General features: G+C 44.6%; 1 pseudogene across 1 annotated transcript; it reads right to left on the minus strand.

Annotated features, from left to right (window-relative positions):
* Window positions 1–3,890: 3,890 nt before the first annotated feature.
* Window positions 3,891–4,195, minus strand: LOC307221989 (protein transport protein Sec61 subunit beta pseudogene; annotated as a pseudogene). The gene has a single exon. The product of its transcript is annotated as a protein transport protein Sec61 subunit beta pseudogene (transcript).
* Between the last annotated feature and the right edge of the window lie 16,891 nt (window positions 4,196–21,086).

Consider the following 21,086-nt stretch of genomic DNA (forward strand, 5'->3'; position numbering starts at 1 on the left):
TGTTGTTGTTATTATTATTATTATGGGAACTCTGTCTGAAGCACTGAACAAAAACTATGCAGGCTAGTTGTGGCATCTCTGTTTGCAACCATGTTTTCCGGAGGGTTGTAAGCAAATATATTTTGAGATGAACGTTTTAAAAATTAGCTTAGTGATATATGCCAAGCCCTGATACTCCTGGAAGCAGTATTTATCCCCCCCCCCCAGTGCTTTACTGAGCCAAGAAGAGCTACATTTTCACAATGCAAAAAACCCAAAATGGATTCTAATTGCCAATGTTGGAGGCTGCACAGATGGAAGACAACAGAAGGCACTGCTTAAAGGTCACGGGGATAAAGTTGCCCCAAATCTGGTACAGTAAACCTAATACCTGGACAACTGGCTAGACCTTTGCTTTGTTTCCTAGAAGAGGAGGTTTTTGCCCCCCCCCCCCCATGGAAGACGGAGCATCAAAGCTCCTCTTCGTGGAAACCCAACAAAGATCTGTATCGTTCTGCCTCTGGCACTTGGAGGAAAAGTGATTGACAGGCGAGAAGCTCTTTGTGGGCAAATGCAGCTCAGGAGTTCACCGCTGTTCAAAGATGTGGTGCCTGCACTTTTAATCTCCGGCATTTGCTGTGGATTTTAGAGAAACCAGAGATAGCATCTTGGGTGCATTATGCAGACCTGCCTGCTAACCTTTCCTAGGCCGAGTCTTCAATAAGGATTGGGTGTCAAAGATGTGGATGAGATTGCTATACACACACACACACACACACACACACATACAGTGGTACCTCAGGTTACATACGCTTCAGGTTACAGACGCTTCAGGTTACAGACTCCGCTAACCCAGAAATATTACCTCGGGTTAAGAACTTTGCTTCAGGATGAGAACAGAAATTGGGCTCCGGCGGTGTGGCGGCAGCAGGAGGCCCCATTAGCTAAAGTGGTGCTTCAGGTTAAGAACAGTTTCAGGTTAAGAACAGACCTCCGGAACGAATTAAGTACTTAACCTGAGGTACCACTGTGTGTATATGTATGTGTGTATATATATATATATATATATATATATATATATATATATATATACACACACCACCCGACCATAACACACACATAGTTTTTAGAGGAGGAAAATCCGTAAGCATGCCACCCGTAGGCATTTCCTCCATAACACGCACAGACATTTCCCCTTACTTTCTAGGAGGAAAAAAGTGAGTGTTATGGTGCAAAAAATACGGTATATTGCCATTTCTCTATGCAGGATTCTGTCTTGTGTTGCGGGACATTCTAACCAAATGCAATAAATATTTTTTAAAAAACAACAGAGTAAGGTTGTTTTGAATAAGAGATTGCTCTGTTGGGCTATGTTTTCTACTACAGTGGTACCTCTGGTTGCGAACAGGATCCGTTCCAGAGCCCCATTCGCAACATGAGCAGAACGCAATTTGCGTCTGCGCGTGCGCTGGTTGCGATTCGCCGCTTCTGCACATGCGCGTGATGTCATGTTGAGTGTCTGCGCATGCGTGAGCGGCAAAACCCTTTTCGGTACTTCCGAGTCACCATGGGACGCAACCTGAAAAGATTTAACCTGAAGCAAACGTAACAAGAGGTATGACGGTACAGGGGTCCCAGAGTTCCTTGTGAAGAGGAACTGATGATTAAACCACTCTGGAAATTGTAGCTGGGGTGGGTGGGTGGGAAGAGGGGTTTGCTAACAATCCTCAGCACCCATAACAAACCGCAGCACCCAGAATTCTTTGGGGGAAGCAGTGACTGTTTAAAGTGGTTCAATACTACTTTAAATGCACAATGCAGATGGGGATAAATTGGATTTGTTGGGTGATCTTTATTCTTATTCTTATTATTAAAATTTATGCAGTGTCCTTCAACACAAGATCTCTGGGCAGTTCACAGAATAAAATACAAGATAAAAACGCTAGTAAATAATTAAAACAAAACAACAAAACAACAACACACCCCAATATATTACTATTCTATAAGAATCTATTATATCCTTTGCTGTCCCATATATTATTTTATTTCCCAAATTCAACCTAACCCTCCCCTCCTCCCCACTGCTTCCTTTCCCCTGTGTGAGATCTTCCCATCATATTTTTTTCTAGTTGCTTTAATAAAATAGAATAACATGAAAACTGTTAAATTATAATTACGTCTTTTGTCCTTACACGCTTAACAATTGCCTAGGCAGTTCTTGAGGTATTGTGGTACTGAGCATTTAAGGGGTTTGGTAGAGGGAGAAAAACCAGTGTTTCCTTTTTTGTTTAAATCCTGAGACAACAATTAACATCTTGGTCACGCCTTCTGGTTTAACATATGGTTAAACCTATGGTTTAAACCTATGGTTACACTCATGGTTTAACCTATGGGTTCTCACTGGGGGGGACGGACCATTTGCTGCAAACTTCTGCAGTCTCTAAACCCTTTCTTACCATAGCAAACTGTAACGGTATTGTGTGGTTACTCGTGCGTAAACTGCCTCCACTTCGATTAGGTGGTTTGCTCAAACATGTTCAGGGTTAGAGCTCGCCCTCCGTGACCTGTTAGTCACTTGCAGAATCTGCCAGTGGGCGTTTCTTGAATCTCTTCCAGCATAAAAGCTGCTTGACCCCAAGTCTCCGCCTATGTTCCCTGCGCGGAACGCGTCTGCGCAAGTAAGGGGATGGCAAGGGCGTGCCAGCGCTCTCTCCGCTGGTTTCGGTTGAAGGGTCTTGGAGCCCTGACACCGATTCCTCCATCTCCTCTCTATTGGTGTCACGCTGAATTCCTTCCCCCCGACTGGTTCCCTCTCCGGCATCGCTCTGGAGCCCTGCCTCCGCTTTTCGCTCTGATGTCAGTTCCCTGACACAAACCTTGCCTGGTGAGACATCTTTATCTGCAGTGTGGAATCTTTATCTAATATCTATTCATTCGGTTGCTGTTGCTCTCTCCACAACAGATGAAAGAATAGTAACTGTATGCAATTCTCCCTGCCGTCGCTAATACTGCGATACTCATCTGTCCCTCCTGAGCAGCTACAATTTGACGGCTGGATTCTCTGGGCTCTGAAAGCAGGTTGCGTTCAGCCCTGGAATTGAAAATAACCACATTCTCCATCTTTGAACCGTGACTTGCTTGTCTGGAGTGTTAAATAAAGGCAACATCTTCCTGATGGCTGCTGCAACGTCAGGTGGGGGCACAGAAGCCACCCACCCCTGCCTTTTTGCAACCTGATTTTTGCTGTCTGAGGGAAGGGAGAGCGTTCTTAAGCTTGGGAAACTGTAGCACATCTGCAGCACACTCAGGGAGAATAAACACAGCTGTTCTGATGAGGAAATGACCTGCCATTTGATTGAAAATAGTGTTGTTGTTGTTTTTTTAAAAAATATCATTTTATGAGTGTGTGTAAGACTCTAGGAACCACAGGGCTTACTGATCTCTTCTTATGTCAGAATTGTGGCCCTTTTATTTGTACTTTACTCAGAATAATATGAGCTCATGATGGTGGTTACATATCCCACTTCCAGGACTGCTTGCTCTTGCAGAGGTTTTGGGATGGGACTACCACTTCACTTCCAATCAGTGCATGTCCTGGAACTTCCAGCTGAAACCCAAGAACCACAGAATTTGAGAGCTGGGAGGGTTCCTAAGGGTCATCTACTCCAACCCACTTCAATGCACCTTTTTTTTATGTAGACAAATTTTAATGAAATAAAGTATACATAGGAAATAGCAATAAACTTTGACAGAAAGGAATAAAAAACCCTTCTTAAAGAAAGTTTAAGGGATCATTCAACAGCAAAACCAATTAAGGAAAAAAATCAAGCTTTATCTAGAGAAACAGCTCAAATGACTTTACTCCAAGTAAACTCTGAAAGCTACCATACTTTTGGTCCAAATTGTAGTTTTCAAGTTGGCAGGTGGGATTCACTGAAGTCTATGATCGAAATATGCAACATGAATACAGATGCAATAAAGAGGAGACTCATAACGAGAACTGGAACAGGACCGACTTTGAGGCCAGGGGGATTTTCTGTATAAAATCTCCACATCCCTCCAGTGCCTGCAGAAGTTGTACGGCCTGCACTCCTTGTTCCACAGCTAGCACATTTCCTCTGCCTGACAGTGGATCCTGGGGCCTGCGAGGAGACGGCTTTGCTGTCGAGCGGCCGGAGGCACCCACGTTGGTGGCACTGGGATTGGGGCCAGACATGGTGAAGGTCGGCTCCGTTGGCTTCTCATAAACTCCCTCAAGTGTCGCCTCTGTCATCTTGGTGGCTTCCCCCTTCTGCAATGCATCTTTTACAGGGACGTGGGTGGCGCTGTGGTCTAAACCACTGAGCCTCTTGGGCTTGCTGATCAGAAGGTTGGTGGTTCGAATCCCTGTGACGGAGTAAGCTCCCATTGTTCTGTCCCTGCTCCTGCCAACCTAGCAGTTTGAAAGTACACCAGTGCAAGTAGATAAATAGGTGGAGCTGCGCCGGGAAGTTGAACAGACTTTTCATCACTGTTTAGTCCTGCTGGCCACATGACCCGGAAAGCTCTCTGTAGACAAACGCTGGCTCCCTCAGCCTGAAAGCGAGATGAGCGCCACAACCCCATAGTTGCCTTTGATTGGACTTAACCATCCAGGAGTCCTTTATCTTTTACCTTATAGCACCAATATTCCAAGCTGGTGATGGTTGGGGAAACATCGCTGAACAAATAAGAAAGGGGAACAAGGTGTGGATGGCACAGTACAAATGTACCATTAAATGCACTGTTATTGCATCAATGGCAAGTTGCAGAATAAACCTGCAAAAAAAACCCCAACTACTCAGTCTGGAGGGGCTCCCAGTTATTCTGGACAGGAGACCCCTTGACTTGTGCTGCTCTTTCCTAAGCAATCAAATGCAGACATCTGGGCCAAAGATTTCCCAGGATTTATGTCATATCATTTGGTGAAATTTTTCCCATTTCACCACCTCTTTTTAGGTATCCTTTAAAAACTGGACAGGTGTTTTTTTAAAAAAAAAAAACCAAAAACAAATAAATGGCTACTAGCCATGTTGGCTATGCTCAGTCAGATGCAGTAATGCTTCTGAACACCAATTTGCTGGAAACGGCAGGAGGGGAGAGAGCTCTTCTGCTCAGATCCTGCTTGAAGGTTTCTCCATAGATGTCCACCTGGCCACTGAGAGAAGAGGATGCTGGACTAGGTGGGTCACTGGCCTGATCTAGCAGGCAGGCTCTTCTTATGTCCTTATGCTTTTCATCAGCTTAATACTTGCTACACTGTTCAGTGACACATCAAAATGTGGAGGGTAGGACTCGAACCCATGGCTTGAAGTTACAAGAAAGGAGATTCTGACACAACACCAGGAAGAACCTTCTGGCAATGAGAGCTGTTTGACAGTGGAACAGTCTCCCACAGGAGGTTGTGGACTCTCCTTCCTTGGAGGTTTTCAAGCAGAGGTTGGATGGCCATCTGTCATGGATGCTTGATTATAAACACCGACAACTGGGGAACCCTGGCCTGCGAGAGCTGCAATGGGAGAACAGCCTTGACCAAAGGTGTCATGGACTTTGAAGACGCTTGAACTCAGGATGAAAGGGAGAAATGTGCTAAGGGGGAGGCATGCTTGGCAAACCCACACAGTGATCAACTCCTGCCCGGGAACCAATGTCCCCACTGTGGAAGGACGTATGGATCCAGAACTGGCCTCCACAGTCACTTACGGACTCCCTGTTAAGATTGCGTTCATGGAAGACAATCTTACTCGGCTACGAGAGATCACCGAAGCAGCAGCAGCAGCAGCGAGTTAAGATTTTTGCATTGCACTATAATTCTATGAATGGAACAGTTAAAAAAGCAAAAGTGCTTCTTCTTTTAAACTGTCCGAAATGGACTATTCATTTAAATTGCCAACATAAAGTTGCATGCCTTTGGGACCACATGCAAGGTAAATAGACACATAATATAAGTGTCTGTAAATGAGGGTGGGGTGTACCGGTCTTTGATGTGGTAGATGAAGGAGCACCCCCTCCCAAACTTGGCAACATCAGCACTTTGTAGTCGCTGGAGACCCTGACGTAGCCAACAGAGGAGATACTTCTGACACCAGGGGAGTCTGTAAGCTTTCTGGGACGGCTTCAAAGCAAACCAGCCCATTTGGTGCATTGCCACAGCCTGTGGTCTGAAGAGGAGGCTGATGTGAGAAGAATAATAGTTTGTGTATGCATCTACTTTCCCTCTCTCCAAGTAATGACATCTCTCTAATCCATTCGTCGGGCGGCCTGGCACTCGGAAATGACCATCAGATGAAGATTTGCTTGTGTGAATTTGCCATCACAGAGATCTGTCACTACGGAGAGAACTCAAACAGCACCTCACAGGCAACTCAAAAAAGCATGTTCTTTAACGGAGTCAGACATTCCCAGAGGGGGAAGGTCTCCGTCTTTAAATGTTTAAGGAAAATATAGGCAGGCAGAAAATAAAATGGGAAGTAGCAAACTGTTTCTACAGGGGGGGAATTGACAGGATCGGTGTTTTTCCCTGCCACTTTTTTCAACTGCAAAAATTTACATCTTCTGCAGGACAACAGAAAAGCTCTCACCTGAAAATTACCAAAAATTATGGGGCAAAGGGAAGGGTTGTTGTCATCAATGATATTATGGGCAATGTCCAATACGTGCTTACCACACCTATGGGCTCCTGTGCTTTGATTAACATTGCATGATTGTTTGATAAAAATGTATCATTGCAGCTAAAGAATATTGATGCAGTCAGGTCTAAAAAGAAGCAGCAGCAAAAAGCACACACAATCAATAAATATCTTTAAGGGGGGGGGGTTGTTATCAATAAGGGTGTGTTTGAGGATGCCATTCATAAACTGAGACATAACACGTAGTTTGGACAGATGTTACTCTCAAGTGCCCAGAGAGTAGTGGATATGAGGATCCGTCCTTATTCCACCTTCCTCTTCTTTTCCCAATTTCATTTTTGTGGAAAACTACAGATTTTGGGGCACAGGACTGTAGACCTCCCCTGTGAGTGACGTCTGAACACAACCTAAATGGCAGGGTGATTAAACGATAGCAGAGCCTGCTGTAATAGAGAGAAAATAAGCACCTTTGGTTCATTACATCTCAAATGCCGCTTAATAAGATAATTACAGCTCGGTCGGAAAGGGCTGGCAAGTTGAGGCACTGAGACAATCACTCCAGTTAGCTGGATTTCAATGCAGTCATTTACAAAACTTCAAAAAGTTGTCATTCTGGGCGGACAGGGAGTCAAACTGCAGCTAGCTCTCTGCCTTTGCCATAGGGATGTTGCTGAGAGTCTCTTCCTATGTAAATTTCTTCCTGCAGTTTGCTCCAAATTGGCAGCCTTTGTTTCTGACACAGGACCGATATATTAAGAATCTTCCACCTTTCCATTTTTTTCTGGCCTAATTTAGGAACATAGGAAGCTGTCTTATACTGAGGGCACATTCACACAATACATTTAAAGCACTGTGATACCACTTTAAACAGTTATGGCTTCCCTCAAAGAATTCTGGGAGCTGTAGTTTGTTATGGGCACCCAGAGTTGTTAGGAGACGCCTCTCTTCCCCTCCCAGAGCTACAATTGCCAGAGCATCAGGGACTGGCAGGATGCTGACAAGTGTGCCCTGGGAAAAGTGGGGCTGGAGTCTGACTCAGGAGAGGGGAGCAGTGGTTTGTGGGGATCTGGACCAGCCAGGAGGCGAGAATCAGAGGCAGGGGAAGCTTCGTAGCTAGAGGAAGAGGAGGAAGAGGCAGGTCAGGCAAGTGAAGAGCTAGGTACTTCCTTTTTTTTTTTAATAAAGATTTTTATTAATTTCCAATTTTTTATCACAAACAAAAAAACAACATAAAAACAAACAAACAAAAAACTCATATTTTCTTAACCTTATTTTCATAACCCTCTTTTCCCGGACTTCCCCATACCTTTCCCTTTTTGCATCCTTAATTTAGTACCATTATTCAGCAACCTTTCTTGCCCAATTAAATATAAATTCATCCTCTTTTTCTACTCCACCCTAAAATTTAAACCCAATTTATCGCTGCAATTCTACGTCTTCTTTTCCCTCAGCATTTTAACACTCCTCAGTTTTATAATAATTCTTAAGATACATCTTAAATTTCTTCCAATCTTCTTCCACAGTCTCTTTCTCTTGGTCGCGGATTCTGCCGGTCATTTCTGCCAGTCCCATAAAGTCAATCACTTTCGCCTGCCATTCCTCCAGCGTGGGTAACTCTTGTGTCTTCCAATACTTTGCTAGAAGAATCCTTGCTGCCGTAGTAGCGTACAGAAAGAAATTCTTATCCTTCTTCGGCACCAGCTGGCCGACCATACCCAAGAGAAATGCCTCTGGTTTCTTGTTAAAGGTGCACTTAAGCACTTTCTTAATTTCATTATAAATCATTTCCCAGAAGGCTTTAATCTTTGGGCAGGTCCACCAAAGATGGAAGAAGGTACCTTCAGTCTCTTTGCATTTCCAACATTTGTTATTGGGCAGATGATAAATCTTCGCAAGCTTGACTGGGGTCATGTACCACCTATAAATCATTTTCATAATGTTTTCTCGTAAGGCATTACATGCCGTAAATTTAATACCTGTGGTCCATAACTGCTCCCAGTCAGCAAACATAATGTCATGACCTATGTCCTGTGCCCATTTAACCATAGCTGACTTCACTGTCTCATCTATTGTATTCCACTTCAACAGCAAGTTATACATTCTTGATAAATTCTTAGTATTGGGTTCTAACAGTTCTGTTTCTAGTTTCGATTTCTCCACCTGGAAACCAATTTTCCTGTCTTGTTTATAGGCCTCCATTATTTGAAAATAATGGAGCCAATCCCGTACCTTGGACTTTATTTTCTCATAGCTTTGTAGTTTAAGTTCACCACCTTCTTGTTCTAAAATTTCAGAATATTTCGGCCAATTAGTTCTCATATTGAGTTTCTTTACCTCCTTGGCCTCCATTGGTGAAAGCCACCTGGGAGTTTTATTTTCCAATAAATCTTTGTACCGTATCCAAACATTATATAGTGCTTTCCTGACAATGTGATTTTTAAAACCCTTATACACTTTAACCTTGTCATACCAGATATACGCATGCCAACCAAAATTATTATCAAATCCTTCCAAATCTAGAATGTCTGGATTCTCAAGAAGTAGCCAATCTTTTAACCAGCAGAAAGCTGCCGATTCATAGTAAAGTCTTAAGTCCGGCAGGGCAAACCCCCCTCTTTCTTTAGAATCAGTAAGTATCTTAAACTTAATTCTGGGCTTTTTGCCCTGCCAGACAAATCTAGATATGTCTTTCTGCCACTTCTTGAAACAGTCCAGTTTATCAACAATTTGTAGTGTCTGAAACAAGAATAACATTCTAGGCAATACATTCATTTTGATCACTGCAATTCGACCTAACAAGGAAAGCTTCAGGTTTGACCATATTTCTAAATCTTTCTTTATCTCAGTCCAGCACTTGTCATAGTTGTCCTTAAATAAGTTCACATTCTTAGATGTCATGTTAATCCCCAGGTATTTTACACCCTTTGCCACCACTAGCCCAGTTTCCTCTTGGAATCTATCCCTTTCAACATTCGTTAAGTTCTTTTCCAATACCTTGGTTTTTTGTTTATTCAACTTAAATCCTGCGACCTGGCCAAATACTTGAATTAATTCCAAAGCTCTTTTAGTACTAGTGTCTGACTCTTGCAAAGTCAGTACTAAGTCATCTGCAAAGGCCTTTAATTTGTAATGTCTGGCTCCGACCTGAATCCCTTTTACCAGCTGATCTCCCCTAATCATATTTAACAGGACCTCCAGGACCGATATAAAAAGTAATGGGGATATTGGGCACCCCTGACGTGTCCCTTTTTCTATAGGAAGTTCATCCATAACCACATTATTTACAATTAACTTTGCCTTTTGCTCAGAATAAATTGCACTTATACCATTTTCAAACCTTTGGCCTACCCCCATCCCATGGAGATTCTTTTTCATAAATTTCCAAGATATATTGTCAAAGGCTTTCTCCGCGTCCACAAAAATTAAAACTGCTTTTGTATTAATGTTCACTGTCAGCATTTCTATAATGTCAATTATATTCCTTACATTGGTAGATATATGCCTACCCGGGAGAAAGCCTGCCTGGTCTTTATGGATCTCCTCCACCAGCACCTTCTTTAGTCTTCTTGCCAAAATGTCTGCAAAAATTTTGTAATCCACATTAAGTAGTGATATAGGGCGGTAGTTCTTGATCTGTTTTTTATCAACCTCAGTCTTTGGTATAAGTGTGATGAAAGCTTCTTTCGAAGAGCTAGGTACTTCCTCACCCTCCCCTGAACCAGGAGGGGACTGAAGAGGGAAGAGCAGAGGAAATTTCCACACAGGCATAGTCTCCAGCTACATGCACACAGCCTGTCGGGGGTAGGTGAAGGGAGAGTGGTCCCCAGTCACTACAACTGCTCCATAGAGCGCAGACCTGGGAATAGCTGCCTCAACACTGAATCAGTATGCATAGGTCTCCAGATCTGTAGAAACGACTGTGTTATTTTCGGCAATATGGAGTTAACCCTCTGTCATGTGCACTTCCTTTGGGCTGCGGGGGGCACCCTTGACACAGAGTGGTTTAACATCAATCCCTTTCCACCAGGAATTCTGGAGTGGGGTGGTGGTGGGAGGGAATGTGGCTTCAGTTAGATCATTTGGTCCGTCTAACTTGGCATTGTCCACAATGACTGGAAGCAGATCTCCAGGGTTTCGAAGAGAGACACTCATCCAGTGATACCACAAGGCAGAGTGAGGCAATTGCTTCAGGCGACAGATACTGAGGGGCAGCAGTTCCCCTGCCCTCCCAGCCATTCCTCCTTGCCCACTCCCCTTTGCTGGAGAACTGTGTGGCATGCATGCTACACACGAGCTTGCTGCCCTCAGGTGCCCTAGCAAACGCTGTCCCATTGCCAGGGTTGAAGTAAGGTTCAGTTGGGAGAAGGGACATAGAATCGTAGCATCTTGCCCTCTGAACTCAGGCAGCAAAATGTTTTGGGCCTGCTTTCAACATACACGGGTCTCAAAGCACCTTAAAAAGGTAAAGGTACCCCTGCCCGTACGGGCCAGTCTTGACAGACTCTGGGGTTGTGCGCCCATCTCACTTAAGAGGCCAGGGGCCAGCGCTGTCCAGAGACACTTCCGGGTCACGTGGCCAGCGTGACATCGCTGCTCTGGCCAGGGCCAGAGCCAGAGCCAGAGCCAGAGCCGCACACGGAAACGCCGTTTACCTTCCCGCTGGTAAGCGGTCCCTATTTATCTACTTGCACCTGGAGGTGCTTTCGAACTGCTAGGTTGGCAGGCGCTGGGACTGAGCAGTGGGAGCGCACCCCGCCGCAGGGATTCGAACCGCCGACCTTTCGATCGGCAAGCCCTAGACGCTGAGGCTTTAACCCAAAGCAGCTTTTTCTCAAGCAGGAATATTCATGCCCATTTCTGCAGATTGTGGCATAAAATTGAACTAAGTTAAAGAGCCAGTGAGAGCCAGTGTGGTGTAGTGGTTAAGAGCGGTGGACTCGTAATCTGGTGAACTGGGTTCACTTCCCCGCTCCTCCACATGCAGCTGCTGGGTGACCTTGGGCTAGTCACACTTCTCTGAAGTCTCTTAGCCTCTCTTACCTCACAGACTGTTTGTTGTGGGGGAGGAAGGGAAAGGAGAATGTTAGCCGCTTTGAGACTCTTTCGGGTAGTGATAAAGCGGGATATCTAATCCAGACTCTTCTTCTTCTTCTTCTTCTCAGTGAACCAAGGTGATTTGAATCCAGATTTCAAAGCCATCGCCTGTCAACCAGGAATGGAGGGTGCTTTCTCGCACAATGGCATTGGGCAGCTTGCCTGCAAAGAGTTTGAGCAAAGGGGTGTGGCTCCCTTGGTTAGAATCTCAAAAGAGATTCTCATTGTCTAAGGGATCAGCTGGAGCGCTTAATTGCCCATGATTGCTCCTTTTTCTTGTAGACATGGGAGATTAGTTTACATTATGTTCCTTGATTAAAGCTCAACAGCTCAAGTTTTTCCAGGGAGAGGAGGGGGAATCAGTGCTAGGAAATAGAAGAACTGGCTTAAAATGTGAATTGCTGGGTGCTATTAGCAACATCACAGAGGAGAAAATATGCTCAGGGTTGCTGCGAGGGCCCTTGCCGGCATCTTTTTTGTGATGATTCGAGCACATTGCATTAGAATTTGCCTCTCCCTTTTGGCATCAGGTAAGAAACAACAAGGAAGTGCAAGAGTACTTCCTAAGCAGCTGGTCTAACAAGAAAGAAGATGGTTTAGCAGCTAAGGCAATTAATCTCCAAGGCACTGTGCTGCCACTTTCAGTCTGCAGCAGAAAGCAGGCCAAAGCAGCTGTTCTTCTGGCATTCATCTCTATGGCTCAGTGGTAGAGCATTGGCTCCGTGTGCAGGAGGTCTCAGGTTCAGTCCTCAGCATCTCCAGGTAGGTCTGGGAATATCCCCTGCCTGAAGCCCTGGAGAGTCACTACCCGTGTAGAGACTGATGGGCTAGATCGAACAGTGGTCCATGGCTCCTTCCTTTATTCTTTATTACAGCATTTCAGAGCAAGAGTGTGACTTACGGAGAGATCCCTTTGTGACCACATCTTAAAGCGGGAGGCAATCCTAAGGGCCACTTCTTTGTTTACACCCAGCAACTAGGCTGAGATTCTTCTACTGCTTGCATGGTAAACACATACAATTCCCTTTTTTATAATAAATATTTATTGGCATTTCCAAAATAATACAAAATACAACAACAAAAGAAAAACAAGAAATAACAAAAAATACAAAAATGCAAATCTTAAAAACAATAAAAAAACAACACATAGAATTTCAATTGCTTACTTTTCTTTTATCTTGTTTCTCAGACCTCCTCGCACCTCCCCTCTCTGTATTCCAATTCAAGTTGTTAACTCAGCAAGTCCTCACCTAATTTAAATTCACTTTAAAAACCAATTTTACTTTATCTAATCTTAGCTCTCATCCAAACTTATACATCAATACTTATTCTTAAAACATTTTCTAAGATCGACCACAATTCCCTTCCACGAGTTTCCCAATTTTCATACAAATAACAAAACAAAAAAGAAAACAAATATAATTATATACCCTTTAGGTTCCCAGTTTCTATTGCACCCATACCCCCTTCCCGGTTTCCGTCCCCAACAAATGTCTATCAGTCTCAATATGCAATCAGCCTGGAGATCTAACATCCGAGGCTCTTAATTCTCTCTCACTTCCTCTCTGCCGGTCTTTTTGATAGTCCTTAATGTTGGACACCAGATCTCGGAGAAGCTCCGGCCCAACAAGATCCATATTTCTTCTAGCCAGACCTCCATACTTAAAGGTGAAGCCTATGGGGTAATCCAAATCTTGTTTCATATTCCTTTCAAGTCCGACTGTAACACATACAATTCCTGATGGCTTTGCTCACAAGGGTCATAGGAACATGCAAGCCCACTCACCATGACAAGATCCAGCGAGTGGGTGTTAAACAGGGTTGTGTTATTGCCCCAACTCTATTCCTTATTTTCATTGCCATGATCCTACACTTTGTCAAAGGGGAACTCCACACCGGAGTAGAAATCATATATCGAACAGAGGGAAAGCTCTTCAATCTGAGCAGGCTGAAAGCAAAGAGTAAGGTTACCGTAACTTCCGTCATAGAGCTTCAGTATGCTGATGACAACATAGTGTGCGCACGCTCAGAGGATGACCTCCAAACCATCTTTGCAGAAGCTTACAAAAAGCTTGGCTTATCACTCAACATCCAAAAAAAAAACAACAACAACAAAGTGCTGCACCACCAACAACAAGAAGAGTTTGGATTTGATATCCCGCCTTTTACTCCCTTTAAGGAGTCTCAAAGCGGCTAACAATCTCCTTTCCCTTCCTCCCCCACAACAAACACTCTGTGAGGTGAGTGGGGCTGAGAGACTTCAAAGAAGTGTGACTGGCCCAAGGTCACCCAGCAGCTGCATGTGGAGGAGTGGAGACGCAAACCCGGTTCCCCAGATTACGAGACTACCGCTCTTAACCACTACCCCACACAAGTACAAAATAACCCCTCTGCAGCGCCACAAATCCAACTCAATGGTGTAAAGTTGGAAAATGTCGATCACTTCTCCTACCTAGGCAGTTATCTTTCCACAAGGGCCAACATTGATGCCAAAATCCAGCATCACCAGAGCTTTGTGAGTGTGGCTTTCTCCCGAAGTGCAGAGTGTTTGAGGACCGGGACATTTGCAGGGAAACCAAAATGCTTGTTTACAAAGCTATTGTACTACCAGCCTTACTATATGCTCGTGAAACATGGACCACCTATAAATGCCATCTCCAACTCCTCAAAAGATTTCATCAACCGTGTCTCTGAAAATTTTTACACATCACTTGGGAAGACAGGCGAATTAATAGCAGTGTACTGGAAGGAGCAAAGATCACCAGTGTTGAAGCAATGATTCTTCAAAATCAACTTCGTTGGACTGGTCATGTTGTGCAGATGCCTGATGATCGTCTTCCAAAGCAATTACTCTATTCCAAACTTAAAAATGGAAAGCATAATGCTGGTGGTCAACAAAAGAGGTTTAAAGAATGTCTCAAGGCAAATCTTAAAAAATGTAGTATAAACACCGACAATTGGGAAACACTGGCCTGTGAGTGCTCCAGTTGGAGAACAACCTTTACCAAAGGTGTCATGGGCTTTGAAGACATTCAAACTCAGGACGCAAGGGAGAAATGTGTTGAGAGGATGGCACGCTTGGCAAATCGACACCGTGATCAACTCCCGCCCAGAAACCAATATCCCCACTGTGGAAGGACGTGTGGGTCCAGAATTGGCCTCCACAGTCACTTACGGACTCATTGTTAAAACTGTGTTTATGGAAGACAATCTTACTGGGCTACGAGGGATCTTCAAAGAAGAAGAAAAAGAAGGAACACATAAAATTCAGAGGGGAGATGTGCCTCCACATGCAATGAAACTGCCAAAATGGCCAATTGCCAAAACTTGAATAACATAAAATAAATCTGAGCTCCTGTCTGTTGAGAAATGCTGAAAGAAAGTTTGGTACATCATGCTAATGTGCAAATGGATTCTCATTGCTCAGATAGACACAGATGGGTACTAGAAGGCTGACTTAGCCTTCAAAACATTGGCAGTTGCGAATTGCTTCCCGGAACAAAGAATCTTTTTGTTGAAAGAATACCTTCACATTTATTGCTAATGTGCTAAAGTCATTCATATACCTACAATGAGGGAATTACGGGCAATGAGGCTTTGCTGATTTTCTTTTTGATGTTTCAGATAGTAGTGTGCATTTTGTAGTCCCCACACCAACGCAAACTCCCAAAAATATTTGTATCAGCCCCTATGTGGTTAAGATGGAGAGACGTATGGATTCTTGGGGTTTGCAATAGTTACCAGTCGTCAATGGCCACCAACCAGTATTCACCATCATCTGCCAGGCTGCACAGCAACCTAGGCCTGGAGGGTGTCAAGGGGCTGTCAAGCAAGCCCAGGTCATTCACAGAGCAGGAAAGAATGGGAGGAACAGAACGCGATTTATTAACAGAAAATAACAACACAGCAGAGTCCCCTGGCTTGTCCAGCTGAGATGTTGCCTCACCACTTCCTCCTCTAGCAAATAAAGGCTTCATCGAGCAGGTGGGCTCTGGGACTGCCTGGTCCATTGCTCAGCAACATGCAGGACTCTCTCTCTCTCTCTTTTTAAAATAATATTTATTCAATGTTTAAAAGTTACAAAATGAAAGAAAAAGAAAAAAGGAAAAATACACAATACATAAAAATACACCAACAACAAAAAAGAAAATACCCTCACTTAAAAAAAAGAAAAAAGACCAGATTAAACCTTGCATAACTTTCTTCCTTTGCTTATTTCCTTGACTTCCTCACACCTCCCATTTTTGTATTCTAGTTCAAATCGTTATTTCTGCAAATCCTTCCAACCTTATTTTCATTTAAATAATTTAATTTATTTTTAAAAACCACTTTTCCTTTATCCAATCTTAACTCTCATCCAAACCTCTATATCTTTACTTATTCTTAAGACGTTTCTCCAAGGTCAAAAAAAAATTCCCTTCCATGAATTTCCCAACTCTTTAACAAAACAAAAAAGCAAGTTTATATTATATACCCTTTGAGTTCCCAATTTCCATTCCACCCATCCCCCCTTCCCGGTTTCAATCCCCAACATAAGTCCATCAATCTCAAGAAGCCATCAGCCCGGAGATCTTACATCAGAGGCTCTTAAATCTCTCTCATGTACCCTCTGCCAGTGTTTTTGATAGTCCTTAGTATTCAGAGCCAAATCTCGGGGAAGCTCCAACCCAGCAGCATCCACCTTCCTTCCAGCCCATCCTCCGTACTTGAAAATAAAGCCTATGGGGTATTCTAAATCTTGTTTCATTCTCCTTTCAAATCCAAATGTCCCCAAAGCTCCAACTTTCACCTGAATCAAATTTGTAATCCTAGGGTCATCTGATCTCCACATAAGAAGATCTCTCCATCTTTCACTTTCCAATTCAGGCCAAGCTTCCATCTTCAAAGGTTTATTTCCTCTTGTTACCGTCATATCAGGCCTCAAATTGCAGCTCTCCTTTCGCATCTGCAGGGTTACGGCTCCCTCTTCCTTCTCTTCAGAGACAACATAATTCTCCTTCTCAAATTTCCCTGTTTGTTCAGTTGAATAAAATTCCTGTGCCAAGTTCTTATCAAATCCAATGATAGTATTCACTCTTGTGTCCAAAGTTGTAACATTTGTAGTCAAAACATCAATTTGACCTTGCAACTTTCCCAAGAGAAAAAATGCCCTATTCAGTTCCTCTCCAACAGCCATTCTCTGCAATTTCCCCAAACTCCCTCTAGGGGAATTTAAGTTTCTTTTCACTCCTTTCAGCACATATCCAAAAGTCCAGTTAATTTGTATCAGTCCTTCCTTCTTTTCAAAAACAAGCTTGTAACAAATACAAACAGCAGATACAAAGTCCTCTTTTTACGTCTTGACAGCTAGCTTGACAGCTGTCAAATTGTTCTATACTTCATCAGCGGGCTCTCACGGACCACTCCCGGGTCCGGGGGGGAGGGTGGCACATCAATTTCCAAATTTAGTTCTTTTCCTGCTTCCAAATAAAATCTCTTGTAATGTTAATCCGTAGAATTAAAGTCCTTTAAGAAAAAAGAAAGAAAAAACTCTCCACGACCTTAGTTGACAGGTTCTTTGCTTTAAATTGTTTACAGAAAGGGGAGGCGGACTTCCTGTTTGGACCTTCCCCGATCGTCCGAATTTGAAAATATTTTTTTAAGAGTCCAATTTCCGTACTACTCACGGGTTGTTGTTTGAAATCCGAATGTCCACATAAAGAAGTCAGCGCTCTCCGGCAACGGCTGTGCGGCTTCACTCCGCAAAAATAGCAGTCGATTCGAGACACCGCGCCACTCACCCTGCGTCACTTCGGAGCCCCCGAAAAGGTGCTCCTGGTGTGAGCCGAATCCAACGTTCCCAGGCTTCCTCCGCCTGGGATTTTTAGAGGGTCTCCGCCTTCGCCGCGGCGGCACGACCCGATTTTAGCGGAGCGGGTTCCTCTAGATCAGAGGAATTCCACCATTGCCGATGGCGCTAACCCGGAAGTCAACATGCAGGACTCTCGTTAATCGGGATGTCAGGGGGGGAAGGAGAGCCAGCAGGACTGGGACTCTGACTCTTCTCTGTCTGCATTCACACTGTGACTCTCAGCCTCTAAGCCTGTCCTGGGAGGGCCTCCTTCTCCTGACTGCCCCCTTGATCGCTCAACCCCCTGCTTCTAGCACCTCCCAGCTCATCCAGTGTGGTGTAGTGGTTAAGAGCAGTGGACTTGTAATCTGGTGAACTGGGTTCGCTTCCCCGCTCCTCCACATGCAGCTGCTGGGTGACCTTGGGCCAGTCACACTTCTCTGAAGTCTCTCAGCCTCACTCACCTCAGAGAGTGTTTGTTGTGGGGGTGGAAGGGAAAGGAGATTGTTAGCTACTTTGAGATTCCTTAGGGGAGCGATAAAGCGGGATATCAAATCCAAACTACTACTACTCCTCCTCCTCCTCCTCCTCCTCTTCTTAATTCCCCAGACTGCTCCTCAGTGTCCCAGCACCACGGTCCAGGATCTAAGTCACCATCTTCTGTGACTTCCCTGGGTGGGCACCTCCCACCACTCTTCCTCATCTAGCCAGTCCATGACAGAGGGTCATTTTCATAATCAAGAACCATGTTTATTGCCCTCTGAATACAACAACGATATTGGGGGTGCAAGCATGGAGGGGGGCGTTAAGCAGGTTATATTTTATCAGATCTATGGTGCTCTATTCCTGACTGCAAACCCATTATCATGAGGAAACAACAGAGATCGTGCCTGAGGTTTATGCAGACCTCTAGATGTTCTTGGACTCCAGCTTCCATCGGCTCCAGCCAGCATGGTCAATGGCCAGGAATGATAGGAGCTGGAAGCCATCAACATCTGGAGGAACATTGAATCCCCACTCCTGCCATGCCACAAGCTCTCAAGAACGAAAAGTCCCAGAGGTCCTTAGTTCCTCCATGCGTTTCCTTTGCGTTCTTAGTGGAAGGCCCATAGAGTCTCCACCTGTCCTGTATTTCAGAGTAAAACGCTACGCCCTGTATTGATAGAGTTTGGTCCTGTATTTCAGGTCTTCTCTCTCTCTCTGCCAAGTTAGTGATCCTCTCCAAATGCAGGTGTGTGAAAGGTCATGTATTTGAGCTCTAGGGTAGCCAAGCACAGACATATCTACAAATTCTTGTGCATGTGTGTGTGTGTGTGTGTGTGTGACAAATTCCAGAGGAGCCATCCTGTTAGGCTACAATAGATGGTAATGGCTTGCTTTGAAGTCACTTCAGCACCATATTTATTTATTTTTTAAAAAAATGCCCCCCAACGACCCCACCCTGTAGTTTGCCAGAACAAAGGTGGCAACCCTACATAGCTTAGTGTTTGCATGCAAAAACAAACAAACCCCAGGTTCAGTTCTGAGCATCTCCAGGTATGCCTGAGAAAGACTTCTGATTGAAATTCCGGATAGTTATTGCCAATGTGATGGCCTGGGATTCGGACTCGGAGGCTGAACCTGAGGAATCCCAGCCTGCACAGGAGTCCCTGCCTCCAGAATCAGCTGAGCCGGGGTTGGGGCATGAGCCTGAAGGGTCCTCACCTGTGCTGGGTCCTCAGGTGCAGGCACCAGCTGAGTCTGCTCTGGCTCCTGAGGTGATGGAGGACCCATTGCCTGCAGGTGCTCCACTCTCAGCCCCGTCAGAGGAAGCTGAGGTTGCCTCTGGGTCCAGTGACCCTCCAGCCTCTCCTGAGCTGCAGAGGCTCAGGGCAGAGAGGAGGAGGGAACTAAGTTCCCGCAGGAGGAGTGCTCACCTCCAGGCCAGGAGAGGCGAGTCACCTGTGGACTGGGGCCGCCCTATGCCTCAGGGCAGATAAAAGCCAGCCAGCCTCAGTCCCAGGTTGTGGGAGCAACGTTGTTGGTATCCTGTTCCTGCCTGCACCCTGTCCTGCTCTTCTGCCAGAGTTCCTGTCCTCACCCGACTCCCTGCCTTGGACCCAGCTTCAGCCTTGACGGACAGCCTCCCTACTGCACCTTCGACCTGGGACTGGACTCGGACCTCGGGACCAGCACAGCCAGCCTTTGGGGATGGATTTGGAGGGTGGGGTTAGGATATTATTTATCCTTGCTTTTTCTCGTTTGCGAGAGTTCAATGTCTAGTTAGCAGGGTTCAAAATTACCCTTTTGCAGCCTAAAACGTGGAAACTCCGGAGAGCACGGAACAGGCTTCCTTCCTCTTCAGCTACATGGCGAAAAACAGACTGAACTCTGAGGAGGGAGGAAGTAAAAAGGATTATTTTCCTTTGCTATTCCCCCCCCCCCCAGAACAGGCAGCAGATGTGACCTCACAGAGAGGGGTGGGGTGTAACAACATTCGCACCTGAGAATGTCAGGTTTGTTTCCTGGAAAGCTGCAGAAGCTTCTCCCCCACCCCTTTTGCGAAAGCATCTCTAGCAGGCCAGGAGTTAATGTGCTGCAATTAAGCCAGGAAAAAAAAACCTGACCCGCTTTGCTAGTCCCCCTGCTTCTGACAGAAGGTTGAAGATTATGGGGGAAGATTGCGTGGGCATCCTTCCCAGTGCTTAGCTTCCGAGAGATGGATATACCAGCTTCCTTGATGTCTTGAGGTTTTATCCGAGTGATCCAGAAAAACAAATTCTTGGCAAGGAAGCTCTTTTCTGTTGCAGTTTTTGGAAGAGGCGAGCGCCAGCTTGTTGAGGATACACCAGATCTGTATCTGGCTTCAGGCTGCATCCTGGCTTGAGGTGTGTGTGTGTGTGTGTGTGTGTGTGTGTGTGTGTTAGAGAGGATGGATTTGCTCTTGAGGAATAATTTACGGTAAATAAAAATGGTCAGAGTGGGTCTAGCAGGGGTTTATTTGTGTCTCCTTTTTTGCATGGAAGCTCACACCTACAATTGCTCCTGGATCAGAATTTCTTTGGCTCTTGCCGAACTAACAGGGAGTTTAAGAGGAGATATGGTACAAAAAGTGAATAAGGCTATCTTTAAGGAATACCTCAAAAATTATGTGGAAAAAGTAGAATTTCTGACAGATATTGAGTGAATCCAGAAAATGATTAGACTGAAAGGAGAGTAAAGTCAAGATAGAAGAAGAGATTAAAGAAATAATGAAATGCGTTTAAGATAGTTGGAAAAATAAAGTAACGTAACTAGAACGGCTGGAAGTCAAGTCACTTGGTGGGTGTCCGTGTGGGGAAGGTGTGTAGGTATGTTGATATGTACAGTATAGGTAGATATTATATAGAGTAATGTAGGTATGTTTTATGTTATGAAAATAAGGTAGTGTGTTGTGTATGTGCATTGTGTAAATACATGTATGTGTTTTATATGTTAATAAAAAAAGAAAAGAAGGTCTTTGTCTCTAACTTGGCAAAAAAAAAGTTCTATAAACATTTTGTGTCTTTGTAATCGGC

Source organism: Podarcis cretensis (genome assembly GCF_951804945.1).
Source record: "Podarcis cretensis genome assembly, chromosome: 1".
Lineage (NCBI taxonomy): Eukaryota > Metazoa > Chordata > Lepidosauria > Squamata > Lacertidae > Podarcis > Podarcis cretensis.